Source organism: Acromyrmex echinatior, chromosome 12 (genome assembly GCF_024713525.1).
Source record: "Acromyrmex echinatior isolate Ae372 chromosome 12, ASM2471352v2, whole genome shotgun sequence".
Lineage (NCBI taxonomy): Eukaryota > Metazoa > Arthropoda > Insecta > Hymenoptera > Formicidae > Acromyrmex > Acromyrmex echinatior.
This window is the reverse complement of record NC_141863.1, coordinates 11,435,056-11,456,304: the sequence shown is the minus strand read 5'-3', so window position 1 is coordinate 11,456,304 and position 21,249 is coordinate 11,435,056. Positions and strand designations below refer to the sequence as shown.

At 29.9% G+C, this 21,249-nt stretch overlaps 1 pseudogene; it reads right to left on the bottom strand.

The window, feature by feature from the left end:
• Positions 1–2,135: 2,135 nt before the first annotated feature.
• LOC147907904 (uncharacterized) lies at positions 2,136–21,187 on the bottom strand (annotated as a pseudogene).
• Positions 21,188–21,249: the final 62 nt, after the last annotated feature.

Here is a 21,249-nt window from a genome sequence, read left to right as displayed (position 1 = left end):
ACGTAAATACATTGCACATACATATGTAACTATTCCATCTCTTTTTATTATGTTTAATGGGCCTTTTACAATTATAAGCCATATATCAGCCATAAATAAGAAGTCAAACGCTAAAAATTGGCTGTGATTGATCAATTTTTAGCTTCTGACTTCTGATTTGTAACTAATGTGTTATTGTAGAAGGCCCATAATAAAAAGAGATAGAAGTTACTCATACTTAGCTTTTCATGCAGATATAATATAGACACAGTCTATTAGTGAATATTAGAATTATATTTTATGTGCATTATGATGTGTACACACATTATAAAATATATTTCTAATTCATATTCACATATGTGTGTAGCTACTTCATCTCTTTTTGTTACGTATAACAAAAAGGTGTACTGATGTCTTCTTTTTTCTACGTTTAATAAAAAGAGATATATTTTTTATGATCAAATATTAGTGATATATACTTTTATATTTCAATATCAGAATATACAACGAACATAAATCAAAGCTAACGATAATCAAACGCAGATGATCAGACGTAACATCTTAAAAAAAATAATCAAATTACGAATCCTCTGATAAATCCTCATTTTATGTGTGTGTATATATATATATATATACATGCATTATATATATATATATTTTATATATGTATACAATTTTAATATTGCACATTTAAACACAGAGAATGCATAAACAGCTTAGCATTGATAACTTCTATCTGCAACGTATGTATATTCACACATTATAGTACATATATGCAATATTGTACAATATTGCCTATGTGTGTATTATATTTAAGTACATCACTAATATTTTAACATGATTAACTTCTACATATTTTTATTAAACATAACAAAAAATGGTATAGCTATGTATATTATATGTGTAATATATCTATATATAGCTAATACATATCACATCCTGACCTAAAATGACATTGTACGACAGGAAAAATGCTATTATATAGGCCCATGTGTCAATGTACACTGTCAATACTGAAAATCTATAGTTACGTATTTTCAGTACTCGCAGTGAATATCGAAATACAGTTGTAGTATCACTTTTTCCTATGATTTTTCCTATCATTTAGAGTTTAGTCAAGATGTAACATATATTACTGTCAATATATGGACACGTATTTCATATATATATATATATATATATATATATATATATATATATATATATATATATATATATATATAAATGAATACGACATTGCACATACATAATGTAACTCTTTTTACTCTGTCTAATAAAAAGAGATAGATACTTATAGTACTTATACATTACTAATATGTCGACTATATATCTAATATAGAAAATTGTATGTACATTATACTATGATAATTCTAACATTGTTGTAACATATTAGGTGTTGGAATTAATTCGTAGCGTTTTTTAATGAAAGAATGTTATTTATTTCACATGAGCATTAAAAAATACATTAATGAAAGTACTTCCCATCACTTGTAAAACGCTACGAATTAATTCCAACACCTAATATAACAACACATTATTAGTGAATATAAATTATAATTATATTTTATATGTATTATAATGTACATATACACAATAATGTACAAAATATAATTTTAATATTGCATATATCATTAATTCTATCTTGCATATATCATTAACTAACATGTTTATGTCTTCACTAATATGTCAATAATATTTTTTGTGTTATTGTGTATATATACATATATTATAATACACATAAAATGTAATTGTAATTCGTATTCATGAATGTCTTTTTATGTACAACATTAGAATTACATTTTATATATCATTATACACATTATAATATAAAATTTTAATATTGCAAAAATGGACATAGAGAATATCTGCATGAATATCTATATATATATATATATATATATTATGATATTCATTTATGATAATATATTATTGTAACCTAAAATGGCATTGGATGTAAGAAAAAAGTGCTATTACGGTTTCGTATCGATATATCTATTAATTAAAAATCTGTATTTTATATATATTACAGACTTTTAGTACTGGTGATATATATTAGAACATGGCCTACATTGCATGTGTATATAATACAACTAAATATGTATATAATGCAACTAAATTTCTAAGGTCCGATTCTACAAATATAAGATTAACTTCAATTATGTTTATTTTTTTTTCAATTCTAAAATTGGAAAATTTTCCAAAATAAATCTTACATTGTGGGACCGATCCTAATACACGTCCCTGTTAAGATGGTAATGTAGAAAACGGAATAAAAATATCGATAATTAATCGATCGAATTTCCTGCATGATCATATTAACTTCAGAGGGCGTAAGCAGATCATACATTGGAAATGAAAACCTGTAATATCGACCTTGATCAAGTTCGGCCTTCGCTCCAGCATCCCCTTAAGAGACTTATCGAAAAAATTCTACACCAGTTACTACATACATTTGACTACCTAATAATATTTTAATAATAAGGGGAAACTGATAACTGATATGAAAAAAAATGCATTTTTCTAATTTCATTCCATCTGATTCAACTAGAATGACCCGAGACTGGGGTAATTCGACTAACATTATTAAAATAAAGATTAATATATTTTAAGCTACATCTTTGGCTACATATTTAATGAATTTAATATTAATAAAACTTTTATAAAAATATATTTTAAACACAAACATTCGCTTCGCAGGACAAATAATATTTCTTTTTGCAAAATTTGTTTATTTCGTGTAAAAATACATCAAATAAGTCTAGTTTTCGAGATTGGACATGAGGGAACTAAACTTATAACATTTACCAATGAGGAAAATCTCTTTAAAGGAATAAAATTTTGAATAAGTACTATAAGAGTCATCACTAAATGAGTCATACAGTTCCAGCTGTGGTCAGTTTACTATTTCCATTTGTTCATTTTTTAAAAACATTAACAATATACGATAACAAAGACACATAAATAAAAAAATCTGTTGGACTTTATTAAGTAAGAATTACACTTACTATCTAAGTAGAAATCACATATCTCAGACAATCATATACGATAGTAAAACAAAAACTTTAAGAATAAAAATATTTACATAGGTGTACGATTTTTTAAAATTGTAGCATAACTTCTATCAAAGATGTGTTCGCAAAAAGATGTTACAGTAGACTTAGCGGCAGTCGCTGGTGTGTGCTCAGAGACGTTTACACATGTCTCACATGTTTTTAATGTAGCCTCGATTATTCTACTTACCCCTAAATTCAACTGACCCCGGTCTCCCCTATCGCGGGTTGAGTAGATAAACGTCTTTCTAAGTTAAGAAATCGATGCTTAGCGATTTCCTTTGAGTCACCTAACTGTTGAAATTTCTCATTGTTTATATGCAGTTTCATTATAAAAGGATCCTCTACTTCACGATGAACATTCCCTTGGAAATGTGTTTCACATAATTGCTCATCGGGAGTATAAGATATATTAGAAAGGGAATTGTTCAACCTCCCAAAATTTAAAGATAAATTTATTCAGTTTGTCCATTGCTGTAATATGGCATGCAGCTGTTGTTCAAATAATCATGTGATATACTTGAAATCACCCAATCAAGTTTGGTTTTCTGCAAAGTAGGATGGGCTTTGCATGCCTTGATTTGACCGACACAAATAAGTTGCCAAAATAATTGCGCTCCTATAAGCATACTATATCAATCTCACTTGGAATATTAAAATTAGGGTCAGTAAGTATTATATTTGAGGGGATTTTAAAATCAGATATAGAACAAATTCCTATGGCAACTTTTGTGTAATGTTAGGAAAAATTACGCATTCAATACTATTAACATATGTATTTATTCGAGATCGAAAACTAACATTGACTATTCTCCTTGAATCGAACTTTCCTTCTGCTATTCCCGAAATTGAAATATGAAATGAGCGAGTTGTAATTTATTTACGAAACTTTCTGTGATAAAATTTAACTGAGAACCACTATCTAATAGAATCCTAGAACCATGTGCTTGACCTTTAGAATCATATGCATCGACTAGCGGCTGAAAGAAAAACTTTAGAAGTATTGATTTAAATACATTGTATAACTACTGATAACTTATCCGATGAAGATTCATTTACGGCTTTAGAAGATGAGATTGTAGTTGAGTAGTCATACTTCGTTTCATCGGATTTTAACTTAAAATGCAATAAGGTGTTATGTGTCTTTTTACATTTACGATAAAGGCCAGATGTACAATTTTTTGCCTAATGTTCCCTGATCTCAAGCAATTGATACACAAATGAGCATTCTTTACGACTTTAAACCGTCTTGGAATAGGAAGTTTGCAAAATAATTCACACTGATATATAAAATGCTTACTCTTGCAATGAACGCAAGATTGATTGGTTGTGATTATATGTGCACTAGGGTGCTTAAGCCTTCTGTGAAGTATTCGTTGCATCAATATTCACACGACCATTTGATGTTTTACTTGATATCGTTTCCAAAACTTGACATCTCTTTGCCAAAAAATTCATACGTTATGTTTAAATGTAGTTATGTCACATCTACCCGACTCGTTTTCCATTCTTTCACTATAATGGAATCAAGTTTAATTAGCAAAACAAACTAAATGTATTATCATGTATCAACAGGTCTTTGTAATGCCTTAAGGGTTCTATAATATTTGAGTATGTTATCCAGTACCATGCAATACCGAACAATTTTTCTTATGTATTGGAACAATCTGAAACATAACCTTGATATGTGTTTGTACTATACGTCTCTTGTTATCAAAACGTTCGTTCGACAGTTGCTATGCCTCCGCGTAATTATTCGTTGTAATATCGAAAAATTTGATAACCTCTGCAACCTTATCCTTTAATAAAGAGCGTAATGAAATTTTTGAATAGGCGATAAACTACTACTATTTGCATGAATTAGTTTGTCAAATGAGTCATGGAACGTATATTAATCTTCATATAATTCTGAAAAGACAGGCAACTTCATTTTTGGCAATTGAATATTTGAATTGAATAATTTGATTCTGAATTATTTTGATGTACCTGGACTATGAGTATTGATGATCGATTGTGGCTCTACTTGATATTGATCAATTAAATTAATACGCTGTTTGTATGAAGCCGCGAGCTGAAAATACGCTTCTTCAACATGCGCGCGATCTTCCACATGAGCGGCAGCCAAATTTGTATCCGTGTCTAATGTCAAACATTCGCGCTTGTACTTCGTCGCTCAAACAAGTTCGTTACCTTTTTTTTACGCTCGGTTAATTTGAACTTCGTCGCATGTAAACATTGTATAGACTCTAAATATGTTTTATCGCGTTTAAGAGCTGCCTTTATACTGCCTTTAATCTTGTTTTTGCTTCGCTTTCGGTAAGATTCACTTCGCTGTACAGTAATTAAAAATGTTAACTTACATGTACACACTGATTATGGATAATCAATACATTATTACAAGCACTCAATTCATCGACGCGATGTTGACATCAACAACATCGGTTAATGCCTTGATATCTGTTGGCTGCAATTCCGACTACGCGAATAATTCGATGTTTTCTTCCAATTCTCTTTTTTTTTGCAAGTAAATACTCTGTGTTGCCGAAATGTCTGCGATGTACAACGTCCTCCTTGTTCAATATGACAGGATTAAGTTTGTGAATCTCGAACTGTTGCTGAATGCGACATCCATGTTTGCCTTGATGACGATGCAATTTAGCCACTTTTGTATGTGTATGAGAATAAATGTTCCAAACCACGTTGTGTATTCAGATAATATTGTGACAACGTGGTTCCAGCTCACGCATCCGAATGTATTGTTCGAAACTATGCTTTGAAACGTGTGCCAAATGGCCGTGCACACGATGTATATCGTTCCGTGCGGCGGATCCGGCTCGAAGAACAAATATGTTACAGAATATTGTTCTGTTGTAGCTCGTGCCATGCGCGCATGTGAAAGCGAGTTCTTTTAATATAAAAATGATGAAACTGATTATATTGAATTATATTTTATTGTATTCAGCCGCAACGACGATTCTTTGTATGAAATTCCTCCACCAGCATACCAAAAACAAAAAATGTAGAGAGACGCGCGCGTTAGAATTTGGTTCTCAGATGATGTCATCATGGTCGCATTGGTAATTAGATATCGCAATGGTTCCCAGCGCTAGTAACACGCTGAGTATTATTAAACTACAATGGGTGATTCGAAATCTATGAAAGTAAACTAAAAAAACACAACAAAGATCATAACAAAAGTAATTATTTTATAAACGCAAGACAAGTTCGATTAAAATAAAAAATATTATACGAGTAAAAAATAAAAGCAAAAAAATTATTTTTTTCTAATTTGATAATAAAATAATTTTTTAAATGAATTTTTATTATCATATAAAAGAATCATAAAGAAATTGAAACTATAGCTTTTTTCTAAACGCAAAAAGAAAATTATTCATAAGGATAATATGTACATAAATTAATAAATTGCATCTTTAAAACAGATTTTTTCGTATTGACGTATAAATAAATGCAATTATATTTTTATAAATTGAAATAACTGATCTTTTTTACATAAATTGATTTTCTTTGATTATATTATAACGCATACAAAATTACAATTATCTAGGTACACGTAATTTACAAAAATTTCATTATGTTATATTTTGCATATTTAAAATATAAGATAAAACATTTTTTTTTAAAGACATGATTTTATTTCAGTATTCTTCTAAAATATATTTTTATAAAAATAATCTATAAAGATATGAAGAATAATGAAAATATGAAAAAAAGGAGAAATGATGTTAAAGGACAAAAGATTTCATCATAAGAAATGTATAATTGCATTTGTTAAGATGAGCCGATCATTAGCAGAGAGAGTTACTTACGTTTTATTGCATATAGTTAATTCGTACTATGTTAATTCATGCTGATAGTTAATTTGACTGACTAGCTCGATTATACGTATCTATAGTCTTACTTATTTTATTGTTAGAATAAAGCGTATAATAGTTATGTACACGGATCTTATCGTCAGAAATCTAAATCCTAACAGTACATTTCTAAAAAATTCAATACTAATATTAATTAAAATATTTTAAAATATTTTATGGAAAATCGAACGATTATTTGATTGCAAGCGTAAATACATTATGAGATATTTTATGTTGTATATCGCAATATGCCAATAAATTATCCCAGCAAACACAAAGTTACATATAACGTATCTGTTATATGTAGTTGTTATATAAGTTGTAATTTCCCGCTCAACAATAAAACTGTAATATAACACAGTGTTGAGTGAGAAATTACAACTAACAGATACGTTATACGTATAACTTTGTGTTTTTTGGGATATAAAGCGCTGCATAAATTATGGATTTTTTGATAACCTTCTTTCAATATTTTTATTATATTTATATGCAAGATAAAGAAATCTATTTACACAGTGCGACAAATATGTTCCCGGACACGAACCACATCTCAGCAACCAGTGGCGACATCTGTGCGTTCAAACATGCATTTTAATGGTTGAATATTTTGCTATCATCTGTCAAAGTTTCATTCATTTTGGTTGACATATAACAAAGATATGACAGTTCATGTTAAACAAGATTTTGGTCGAGGTCGAAATTTTAATATGGAACAAAGAGCAGTGATTAAATTTAATCACACACATTAAGAAGCGATCAAAAATCAGCGAGAATCAATTATTCTAGAGACATCGTTGCAGTCGCAGAAAATAATCCAAACTTCTTAAAATCAATTGTTACGGGTGATGAAACATGGTGCTTTCAATATGATCCAGAAACTAAGCGTCAAAGTGCGTAATGGAAGTCAAAAAATTCACCATAAGCAAAAAAAGTACGAAAAGTTCCATCAAAAATCAAGACAATGCTCATCACATTCTTTGATAACAAAGGTATTATCCACAAAGAGTTTGTTCCAACTAGCCAAACAATTACTGGTGCATATTATCTCGAAGTTTTAAAGCAATTGATGGGCAGAATTCATCGTATTCGCCCCGAATATCGTGATCCAGAAGATTGGTCTTTGTTGCATGGTCTTTGTTGATAATGCACCAAGTCACACTTCATTGATTGTCCGTCAATGTTTGGCTCGAAATCGTGTCTCTGTGTTAAACCATCCACCGTATTCACCTGATTTGGCCCCCTGCGACTTCTCATTATTCCTAAAATTGAAATTGAAATTGAAAGGACGCTTTTTTGATGACATTCCGACCATCCAATCAGCTTCTACACAGGCACTAGAGGCAATTCCGCAAACTGAGCTAGAACATGCATTTGAATCACTATTGAATCGCTGTAACAAGTGTATTGAAGCCAGAGGAGAATATTTTAAATAATAAAACCAAAAAATATGCATATTGTTGTTTCAATTATGATTTTCAGGCCCTGTCCGGGAACATATTTGTCGCACTGTGTATGTCATATTGATGCACACATACAGAAAAAGTACAATCATACTTTGTCGTTGAATCGATATGTTTGTGAAAAAAAAACTGTTCGTAAAAAATTATTTCTTTGTTCCTTAAATTAAAATTTTTTAAACTATTAGGTGTTGGAATTAATTCGTAGCGTTTTACAAGTGATGGGAAGTACTTTCATTAATGTATTTTTTAATGCTCATGTGAAATAAATAACATTCTTTCATTAAAAAACGCTACGAATTAATTCCAACACCTAATAAATACAAAATTTTTCTCCATTATATCTTTCTATCTGCACTTAAAAAATAACCGAAATTCGTTGCAATTGCTACGTAAAATTGTCTTTCCTCGTCTTTCCCTTAAGGAGATCCTAAAGACGATTAGTCATATATCTTTTTATACTCCTAATGATATTTGGCTCGAAAGAAAAATATCGTTTTTTTTTTCAAAGGGATGTTTCACCCCTTAAACATAAATTAGCGCACGTATAAAAAAAATGCATGTCTCTTAGATTTTTGTGTTTTACAATATTTCATGGAAAATCAAATCGGTTTCCGGACAGTTGTGATACTTCCCTTGTAAGTCCAATTTGAAGAACTCCACGCTGTTTCTTCATAGAAACTATTGAGTGTGTGTGTGTGTGTGTGTGTGTGTGTTGTTGGTCTGTGAACTACTATTTCTTAAGTACGCATTGAACAGCTTTTATATGAAACACATGTTGTCACGACGTAACAGCTCTGGAGCATAGTGGATTATAAAATGGTAAAGGAAATCTTAATTTCAAAATTTTGTGTCTAAACATAAACTCCACTTCACAGGCACGTATTAATGAGTATACTTTAATCCTGGAAAAGGATTTTCAAATTAGTAAATAAAGAAAAAAGTAATTGTTATATAAAAATTATATGATTTAGTCAGTAATACAGTCGACTTTAGGATCCCCTTAACGATTACACTTTAATGTGTGATGAAGTATAAAGCGACGTCTTTTATTTTGTCAGAAGCTCTTCTTTTTTTTCCAATCTGGAACATTGTGTGGATAATATGTAATCGAGATACATAACTTTCTCGCTGGAATTTCTGTTATTTTCCTGGCAGTGTTCCTTTTGTGAAGAGGGAGGTGAGGTGTAAAACTCATGGGAATGTCGGAATGCAATAAGAACGCGATCTTTTAGCTTGCATCAGATTGTCACGAGACGGGAAGATGTAAAAGGGGAGGAGACTGAGAAAACCAAGAAAAGTTGAATCGATTCAGGATATCGCTCACGATTACAATTTTCACACGCTTTCATCTCATATAATACTTCGCATAACGTTGTAACAATAAGTATTTTATATTGCAAAGACTAAAAACATTAAATTACTTAACTCAAATTTTTTCCCGGTATTATTACAAAATTTTCTTCACTGAATAAGTGCAGGTAATTTTACATGGAAATTATATATTTATGATCGGAAAAATACTTAAATATGACTGGAAATTTTCATTTCCAGATTTTTTAAAATAAAAATACATATTAATGGTAAAATATGAAAGTACAACTTTTATGTTTAAAATAACTTGTAGTTTTAAATTTAAGCGGCAAATTTAATTTTAAATTTTTACAACGTATACGCAGAAAAAAAGTTCCATATAAAATTACAGAAAAAATGGAATTACAGAAAAAAGTTTTACATTTATTGTAATTATTATTGTAGCCGATCAGAATCTGTATACTCAACGCCCCATAAAAGAGATGAGCGAGGCAAAGAGGCTAATAGCATTTTTTACTGGCCGAGTTAGTGCACTTTAAAGCCGATTTGTACACAAATCGATGTAAAGATATACGTCTAATAAAAATATAGAAACGGATTAAACCGCCAAATCCTCTTATTACAACCATACACTTTATTATTTATATTTTTGATAAAATGTGCATTGGATATTTTATTAATCTCACTTTTACATTCAGACTAGGTTAGTGTTCAATAGTGTTAATATGCACTGAGTGCGCATCAGTCCTGCCAGTTTTCACTTTCAGTGAAAAACGTTATAAGTCTGCTCGCTTTTATAAATCACATTTCTTAGATAGCAAAGCGTGTTTCAGCAAAATCGCACAAATCTGTAATTGCTTATAATGCTAGCAACTTGTCATAAATTTGTCTTCAACAATTTTGAATATACCAACATTGTAGCAACATGCAGACAACAATGTGTATATATATTGCCAGCAGTTTAACAGCAAGATAGTTGATATTATCTTGCGATGTCGGCAATATGACAACAGTGTATGATGCTGCATATTATTATGGCAACGTGATAGCAATAGTACGAATTTTAATGATGACGATTTTAAAGTTATCGGCAAATTACTGGCAAGTTTCTACTTAATTATATCGTAAAGATATCAAGTTGCCAACAAATGAGGACGCAGTTGCTGCAATTCTGATAGCAACACATACTTAGCAATACATACTTAGCAAGCAATATGTCAGCAACAAGACAGATACATTATTATCTAGGTTTGTATGTAAAATTCTATGTTCAACGGGATTTCAAAAATACATATTGCATGTGAAGTTAATATAATCTGTAATTTTTCATATGAATTGCAATCTCCTCGTATTACATGATTATGCTAGTAGGAAAAGATTCAATATATACTCATATAAATATTTTTTTCAGTGAGCGTGCGATTATAACTTAGCATTAGCATGTTAGATTATTACTCCAGATCCATACAGCACAGAAAGATTGCAAAAACATTGTAAAATGATTTCACTGAAACATTGCAATATTGCATGGTGATTGCAAAACGTTGCTGAATCATTGTTGCAAAATTCCAATGTTAAGATTTCCGCTTTTTGTTACATTGCAACAAAACATTCCAGCAATGTAATGTATTTGGATAAATTTTTTACAAAAACTCTCTCTAAAATGAAAACTATTTCTATACATATATCTCACTAACTTTAATTTTTTTACAAATCGCATTTCTAGTGATATGTGCTTTCCAAAAGCAACTTTTTGTGATAAAATCATAAAATATTCCAATAAATATAGTATTAATTCTGAAGGATAAATTTATTCATAAGGATAAAGCATGTATGTGTGTGCTCGAACAAACTACACACAAATATTCTACATTAATATAATTATACAGTCGCTTGGTAAGTTAATCATGGATTTAATCGCAGTGATTTTTTTTAATTCGAAACCACTCCGAGTCAATTGAAATCGATTAAAAAATGACGGTATGAAATTTATCAATAAAGTTCGGGCGCTGGTTTATTTTTGTGTCCATATCAGGCATAAATACATCATCGATCACATAATTAATATTTCGATATTACGTTTTCATCAACTTAATTGCTTATCGTCTTATCCGATAATGATGCATTAATTATATCCAAATTCGATATTACACAATATTTTGAGTTTATATTTAAAATAAATATAAAAACTTAGCTAATGAAATGATCGCCAAATAGATCAATAAATAATATTTATTGATCTAATAGATCAATAAATTTTTTATATAAAATGGATTATATCATAAAAACGACTGTTAAAGTAAAAGATTACATAAATATTGTAAAAACTTATATTTTTATATTATTGTAACTATTAAAAAATTACAGTTTTGCAATATTTGTGGAATATTACAAGCATATTACATTTTGACATTTTGCAGGCATATTGTTAATTTACATTTCTGTAATATCTCTGCAATATTACATTGCAATCTGCAATATTGCAACATTGCAGCAATATTGCTTCAATCTTCTGTGCTGTATGGGGAAGTTGTAAGTCCGAATCTCGTTAATACCATATATGCGTTTTCAAAAATTATAAAATATGCGACATGTAATGTTGTAATTAATAAATTTTATTTGAAACTACAAATTAATTCTACATATAAATAATAAAAAATAGTGTATGTAAAAAATTCAAAAATTTTTTTTCTTTTATCTGAATTCCTATATATTTAACATTTAATTCCTATATTTAACATTTAATATACTTATAAAAATTAGTAATGAAGCCATATACGAGATAGTTATAAAAATAGAAATAATAATTGCTTTCCATTTATACACCGATTCTCAGCTAATTCTTACTTGTGACGTCATAAATCTCAATTGAATGTGTGTTTCTTTTGTATTCTGATAAGTGAGATTTAACTGAGATTTTGCTTATAATCTACACAAGATATATCGAGACCGTGTGCTTTAGTAAGTCTCGTAAACTTACAATACTTTGAAAGTAAAGTCATGAACCTGTGTGTCATAACTTTTTATTAAAGTGAGCAAATAATGTCATTAATTTAAATATGAAATACTCAACTCTCTTCAGATTCAGTTTTACTTGTGTGTAAATGGAAAGCAACTAATATATTTTTATAGAGGCATATATGCCTAACGTACCAAGATTATATTGTTCGCGTACTTCTAGCACGAGACGTTATTTTGTATATAAAATTCCATATTCAATAGAAAATATATATTGCATGTAAAATTAATATAATCTGTAATTTTCTATGTAGGCGGTAATATTGAATGATTATGCTGGGTAAAAAAAAAACCTATTAGGTGTTGGAATTAATTCGTAGCGTTTTTTAATGAAAGAATGTTATTTATTTCACATGAGCATTAAAAAATACATTAATGAAAGTACTTCCCATCACTTGTAAAACGCTACGAATTAATTCCAACACCTAATATAATCACATAATTTTATAATCACAAATATTTTTTTAGTGTTGTTATTGATCGAATGTTTTTAACACTTTTACTTAAATTTTATTAATTTCCGTGAAGAATTCTCAATACACGCAAAATCGTATCGCACAATCAATTGCAATGATGATAACAAATTTCTTTTGTCGAAGTTTGATACGATACTTGTGACGATTTAAAATGATGTAATCAAGGATCGATAAAATCTCTGCCAGTTAATTTTATATCTAAAATCGGCATTCTGTATGTGTCGATGCTGACTAATCAGTCAATTTATGCTCTTGCTGAAGAAATGGATTTGTTAGGACAATGAATTATTGGCGAGCGAGCGAGCAAGCGGCAATAATGAAAACTCAGTCAGTAAAATAGTCGTTGATTGATTTGTTCCGTTTGACCGTAACGCGTAATTATGCGATGTTTACATCATATGCCGTTTGTATACTAGTGTAGGTATGCGTTTGTGCACGTTTCATTCTGTACAGGCCAATTGATAATCCTTCGACGGATAATCATGTCAGAATGATACGGGCAATTTTGCTACTACTTCAAAAGCTATAATCAGGATAAATAAGTTGAATCGTTATCGCGAGGCAAAAACTTTTGAATGCAAACAGAAAACTTTACGATAACGAATATTATTTGAATTGATAAAATAATAAATCTTGACGTTTACTGAAAACAATTAGAATTGAAGTTTTTTTTTCCAATTTTACTGTAAATACAGTTTAAGAATAAATTTAGAATATTCTCAAATATATTACGCATTATATATTTATATAAGGTGGTCTACTTAAATCGATCATCTGAAATATCTCGCTTTTTGATGGTAATAATCACTTTTGCTTCAATGTTCAATAACTCATTAACAAAAAATCGTACAACACTCAATAAAAAAGCAATTTGAAGGTAAAGATTCACTTTTTCGATTGCTGTAAACTGTATTTTTGTGTGATTTCACAGATCTTTGTTAAAATTTATAAAAATTTTTCAACTTTTTACGAATCCATTTGTATCCGTATATCTCCGTAAAGGTTAGTCGGATTGAAATATCTATTACCGATTTCGAAAGTAGATCTTAAGCTTTCAAATGCTTTTTTGATTTTTTATCTGCGATGATTTTTTTATCGAATTATGGTGTTCTGAATATTACGAAATTTTGAGTGTGTTCGAAAGTGTTCCCTATTTTTTGTTGAGTAGTGTATTACAAATATATTTTTACTCTTAGTAAAAAATTTTTTCAGATTACACAATTTTTTTAAATTTCTTGCAATTTCTATATAATTTTATAACTTTATAGGAAATTTCTTTTGTGCGAGAGCGAACCAAAGCGAGAGCGCTGATCGTGAAATTTTTAAAGTGATGCGGCGTTTGTCTTACTGTCTTTCTCGCTAGTTTAAATCCGGCTCGAAGGATCAGAAAATGTGCGAGAGCGCACCGCGCGGAAAGATTCGAGTGAGAGAACGGCACAAGGTTGATATGATGCACGACAGTAAAGAGAACTCCGTTTCTTTTAATTGAACAAAAGAATTTTCTTTAATATAATCAGTTACAGAGTCAAAGAATATAATTAATTAAAAATTAGATTAACAAAATATCAAATGCGGTCACCCTTTCCAAAATTGTATTTGGAATCGCGGTGATGGAAAATCTCGGCGATTTTCTCGGAAAGAGTCGTTTTATCGCGATTTCACTAAGCGGTTAGCACGGCGATTTAACGAAGCGATATAGTAACGAGACTATGATTTTAAGAACTCGAAGAACTTTTAGAAATAAGAACTCTAAGAAGTCTAAGAATTCTAAACGGTGTAAACGGTTTAAGCGGTGTAAACTATGTAAGCAATCTGCGCAATCTGCTCTGAGGACCGGCGAGATCGAAGCATTTATTACTTCCGGTCCGGGCTTTCTTCTTGGGAGAAATCCAATTAAATTTAGCCACAATCGTAATTATCACGTGGCATTGGTTGTATAAAATTGATTGGCGCTTTCGATTCTTTTTTAGCGACGTTCAACGTAACAGTCATGCGCGACAGAAAATCCGAACGCGGGATTGGTGACAGCGCGTGACGTATTCGTCGGAGCGCGGCGCTCGCGTGCGCGAATCGAATTGTTCTAGAACTTTCGATGTTCCGTTGCCGGTGCCTGTTTGCGTGTACCGCATTGTTTTGAAAAGGCTAAAGAACAATGAATCCCTGACTTTGACGAGGCTTAATGTCAGGCTCGAGATGAAATCACGAGCTCGCCTTGTGCGTGCGTTCAATAACAATTACTGTCGGTCGACCGAAGGAATTCTTACCTTTTTTTTGAATTACCGATCTCGAACATCTTTAATTTTTTTATACGAATGGAAACACTTTAAAAATGTTGAGAAAATCTTTTTTTAGAATTCTTTATACATATATATTATATACAGAGTGGTCCATTAAAAATAAAGTAGACTGAATAATTCTTATAAAAATGATTTTTCGAAAAATCACAAAAATAGATCGTTTTATGTTGGCAAGGGAATATCTTTTAATGTATAATTCTTATCCTCAATTTCAATTCCTAAGCAGAGATGTCAATCCCTAAAAAATTTCAAATGAAACATTATTAGAAAAGTCTTTTAATTCCTACGTTTGATTTTCTAAATTTAATCAATTCGTTTAGAAGATACAGAATGTTAAATCTAAAACAAATTAGTCTTCATATTTAAAAATTTTTTTCTTTATTATCTATTAAATTAGTCCATTAATAAATTGCAGGGTATGTCTAAATACTATTGTATAATTTCGCGTAGTAATTGTAGCGTAGTAATTGTTTAAAATGTTGACCATCGATTTCCAAACAATAATAGAAGTTTTGATTTTTAGTAGCATGGTACGTTTAAAGACATCCAAAGTGTTGTGAATTCCGATCATTATTTCTGCTGTGCTACAATGTTTTGATTTTTTCTTTTGTATTCTTAATATATATTAACAATGTTTTGATTTTAGATGAAAAAAAGAATTATAATAAAATATTAATTTCAGAAGTAATTTTCATTAAAAAGCAAAGAAATGGTTTAAACCTACAAAATGACACGGATTTACTGAACATCTCGTATTATGAATTGGACGAAAGCTTAAAGTTTCCTTGTTTTACAATAAATTTTAAAGCCCGTATTCAGAACGTGCTTACACCGATGTTAGCAAAACGATACATCAAATACAATAAAGAACACCAAGATCGGTCAAATTTTGGATATTGCAATTAATATATTCTTTTTATTAAATCAATTTATTCCGGATATAATTGCGAGCCGATAACATTCGGTTTCAACACAATCATTCTGAAATGCTAATAATCCCCTCTAAATTAAATTAGAAAGAAAGAAAGAAAGTGAGAAACTACTATCACTTGTTTCGATCAATGGCACACGGCCTGGCTGACCAGCACTTCCGGTCTTATGAAGAAATTAAAAAATTGGATCGATTTGTGGATCGCCTCAAAAGATGATCAGTTTTTTCGACGCGGGATTCGTACGCTGCCCGAAAGATGGGAGAAAGTAGTGGCCAGCGATGGACAATACTTTGAATCATAAATGTATAACCAGTTTTTTACAATAAAGCCTCGAATTTCGGAAAAAAATGGCGGAAGCAAAGTTGTATACCTAATACTAATTCGATGCTAGATTTTCAAAATTCAAAATTATTGATTCAAAATGGCGGAAGCATAATGCATAAATTGAGTTTTGTAATTTTCAGAAATCCTTTCAAAATCCATTTCAGAAACCCTTTTCAATACAATATGTAAGTAAATTTTCTTATACATTACTTAATATTGTATTTTTCATGAAGTTGCACGTTTACACTGGAATTTTATTCTAATGTTCAAGAATATGAGGATGGAAAAAAGAGTAAAATTAGTTGACATTCCGAGTGATTCGGAATCTGTTAATGGAATTTGGGTCTCTAATTCATAATTAAAATCCTTCAAAGTCTTCGAATTTCATTCACAATTCATTTTAATTAAGAATTTTTTATCCACCATCTTGAATGCAATATTCGCTATCTTGGATGCAATATTTCGACTTTCGTAATCAGCGACCTGAAAAACTCCCGTATATCAAATTTTACAGAAAAAGGTTAAAAAGAAATCTTATAATGGTTTATGATGGAAAAATATAACCAATAATATTACCAGAACGAAAAGCGTTGCATTGTGCGGAAGATAGATAGAATAAATACTATCAATTTTTTGTGTAACTATTATATAAATTGTGTAATTTTAACCATTTTATCAATTTTGTCAAATTTACGTTTAATTTCTTTCTAAAGATGACTTGATAATAAGATCGAAACATATGTTTTAAAAATTTGAAATACATAAAAATCTGGCTAAGCCAGATCATAACTGCTTCTTGTTATTTATTGTTAAAAAGAAAAATGTATGCTTCTAAGGATTAATATATGCCACTTAATTCTGTTAACAAGATTGTGTTTCTAATATCAATCTTTCGATCGTTACCGACCATTTATCATTGATTTGTCTTTTATTCTTATCACGTCAGTAGTCTTTAGTCATTTGGCAGTACCTCCAATCTTAATTGGCTGTCGACGACTTTCTGTGTCGAATCCGCGTTATATTATATATCCTTTCTCCATCTTTCAGTCGAACGACCCTCGCTTTAATTGAGATTCGCCCCCCCCCCCGTCCCCGACAATGAGTGGAAACTGCACGTGCGTTCTTTCCTAGGGAAAGTAGAAATAAGAACGAGCTGTCGATGGAAGAATTGGGTTAATTGGGGCTCGGCCGCATCTCCCCCTTAATCTACTCGCTTTTCTTTGCGCAGCGTTTTTCGTGATTTCTTGCTATCCGCGAGGAGTAAGCAATTTTAGTTGCGAATAACAGACTCCGAGCAAAAAGGAGAAAAATGGAGAAATTCGAAAAACTCCATATCTGAGTAGCTAGTTTTCAAAATATATGCGTTATTCATGTTATTTTTTATTAAGAATCAAATTATTTAAACGCAAAATCAATTTTAACGTAGTATCATTTATTTTTCGTATCTTATTGCTGACCCATCAAAAAACACCTTGGATAATTTCAGCGATTTCCATAAATTACGCAAATACTTCGTAAAATAATAAAGAGTTTCTCTCTTAATAGGATTATCATCCGTACTCTTTTTCCCGGATATATACTCTTTTTTCGGGCGTCCGGGGGAATGTCTGGGCGAATTTTCAATGTGTACTTTTTTTTGTATTACTTTTGCGACTTGGGAACTAGCGAGGGGATCGGAAGTTATTAAGTCACTGTAACAGTCACACATGAAATATATGCATGATATATATATTAACACATAATACAGAATAAGCATGGAATAAAACATTAAAACCGTTAAGCCAATGTTTATCCAGCATAAAATCATCATATTGATTTACATAAGATGCTGCTTTAGACATTAGATTTATTTACGTTGCTTGTATTTTTTGCACTCAGCATCTTCACTTTTTCTCTTATCTATCTCATTTTAAGTTTAGAAATTTTTTACATAAAATTGTTTTGTTCGTACTGTCAAAATGAATTTAAAAGAAATTTAAAAGGAATACAAAATAATACAGGTCTCAAATCAAATGTCAGAACAATATCTGCTTCTATTTTGTTTCCTTTTTTTATAGTGTTTATCAGTCTTCGTGAAAAAAATGATAGTGTTCTATTACTTTTGTATTACTTTTCCATAATGGATGTCCTACTTCACGTGCATTACATCTGGTTACTCTACCTCTTAATAAATTAATTGAATCTTTCTGCTATCCTATAGGTGCGCAAACCAGTTCTTTTTTTTGTATGCTGTAACTTATCGAAAATGAATTAAGTTTTCAATCTTCGGCGACGAATTATGCGAATAAAATAAACTTGACAGTTAATTTGCATTCTGTCATTAATCAAGGGAGCGGGACCCGGTCGATAGAGTGCTACTTGATGTCTTAAAGAGGTACTATCTAGTAGGAAAGGCACGTGCTACCAAAAACAGACCGGAGAAGATCGCTCCAGTGGCTTCCCTGTTGATGTAACACGATTGTGACCACTTAAGGAGTCGACAGGCCATACACTTCATGATTGATGTGTCCAAAGAGAGAAGTGGAGAGACGAGCACACAAAGATGAAATAAGATGAGACGAGACGAGGAGAAAACGAAGCACATCTTGAAAAGCACTCATTCAAGCAATTCAACTCATCTGAGAAAAAGGTGAAAGATTAGGATCGGCGTTCCGTATTGATTAAGAATGAGAAATTTTCACCTTTAACACTAAAGCGAGATTCTCTTTCGCGATTTGCGTGGTGTCCAATTATATAATATATTTCGTGACCTCAATAATCTATAAAGACAAGCGCTTCTTAATCATAATTATCTTTGCATCGAGAGACAAATTTTTAGTATTTGTAATTATAATCACATTTTAATATAATTATAATTATTACATGCTGTAATATGTTAGTAATAATAACAATACACATATAATAACAATATATATCTCAGAATCACCATACAATACTTTTATAGAGTATTTTAAAGGTAAAATAGAATAGGATGTAGAAGTTATAATAGTTTTTTTAATTACAATTGATCAAAGATACTTTGTAATTCTAAAACTATTATAACCTCGTCATTTTTATCTTATAAGTTTCGAAGAATCTAGAAATAATAATAGAAATCATAAAGGTAAAATAATTTTTGACTTATAAACAGTTAAAGTTAGCTTATAATTTAAAAAATTATTGCAGCTTCGACATTTTCGTATTAGGATCTTTTATTCGACTTTACCTCTATAGTATGCTATAAAAATAGACATTGTATGATGATTACGAAACACTTAGTGTGTATATAATTGTATTATATGATAATTTATCATTTTATAAAAATGATTGCAATTACTTTAATTTAATTGTAATTTATAGTCATTTTGGACCCCACTTAGCAAACATTTTGTTTCCAAATCGTTGCCAAATTGACATTAAATTCTAACGGAATTAAGTGCTAAAACCAAACCATCTACTGTGCCCGCAATAGATTTATATGCAATGTAAATCATATCTGAGATAGAAAGAACATATTCTGAATCAAATTGATTTATTTCAATATCAAAGCAAGATTTAGTAATAGTAATATGATGACAGCTAGATCTATACTACCAACGAGATACTATTAAAGACGGTCGGCGCTCATTGAAGTTCACATGTCTGTTAAAACTTAAGTGATTAAAAGTAAGAAACTAATAATAATAACTAGAAACTAATAATAATAATAAACTAATAATAAGATACTAATTTCATGATTTATTAGTTTCGTACACGGAAAAAAGATATAGTTCACACAACTAAAAATATTTAGCAATATAGAAACATTATCCTAGTTATATTTATGTAATAGAAATATGTACGGTTGATACAACATTTATTTACTTTAATGTCTATTACAATATAATTAGTCGTGATCTGATTGTGACAACCAAAATTTGGTTGGGGGATCATTTATTATGGATAAGTTATATGTCCGTATAGTTGCGTCAATCGTAACATAAAGCATGATGTATAATAATAATTAAATTATTAAGAATTCCTTGTTATACATACATTATGCTATAAATTAAGTTGTAATTTTGAAAAGCAAAAGTGACTCACATTTGCAATTAAAAATATATATATGTGAAATGCTGCAACATAACCTAACCTAACCCTTATACTATGATTCAAATAACTATGTAAATAGTTGATCCATATTTTATTATTTAATCTGATTGGTATCATCAGATTTCTGTGTAGACTAACCATACTGTTTTTTTCCGTAAAGACATATATACCTATATGTTTAAAACTATATAATACTAAAAATTTTATTTAAAACTGTGATTTTAATGTTATAATCCTAGTTTGATTATCAATAGAAATGATAATTGCAGAGAAAAAATTGTAATTTATTGACAATATATACGATATTATAGCATTAAAAATTTGCATACTTATTTATATAATAAAAAATCACAAATTTAATAATATATCATCGAAATATTTATGTTAATAATCATAAATTTTTATTAATTGTCGATAATGTGTCAATAATGTTTTTTTCATTTAAAATAAAAAATTAAT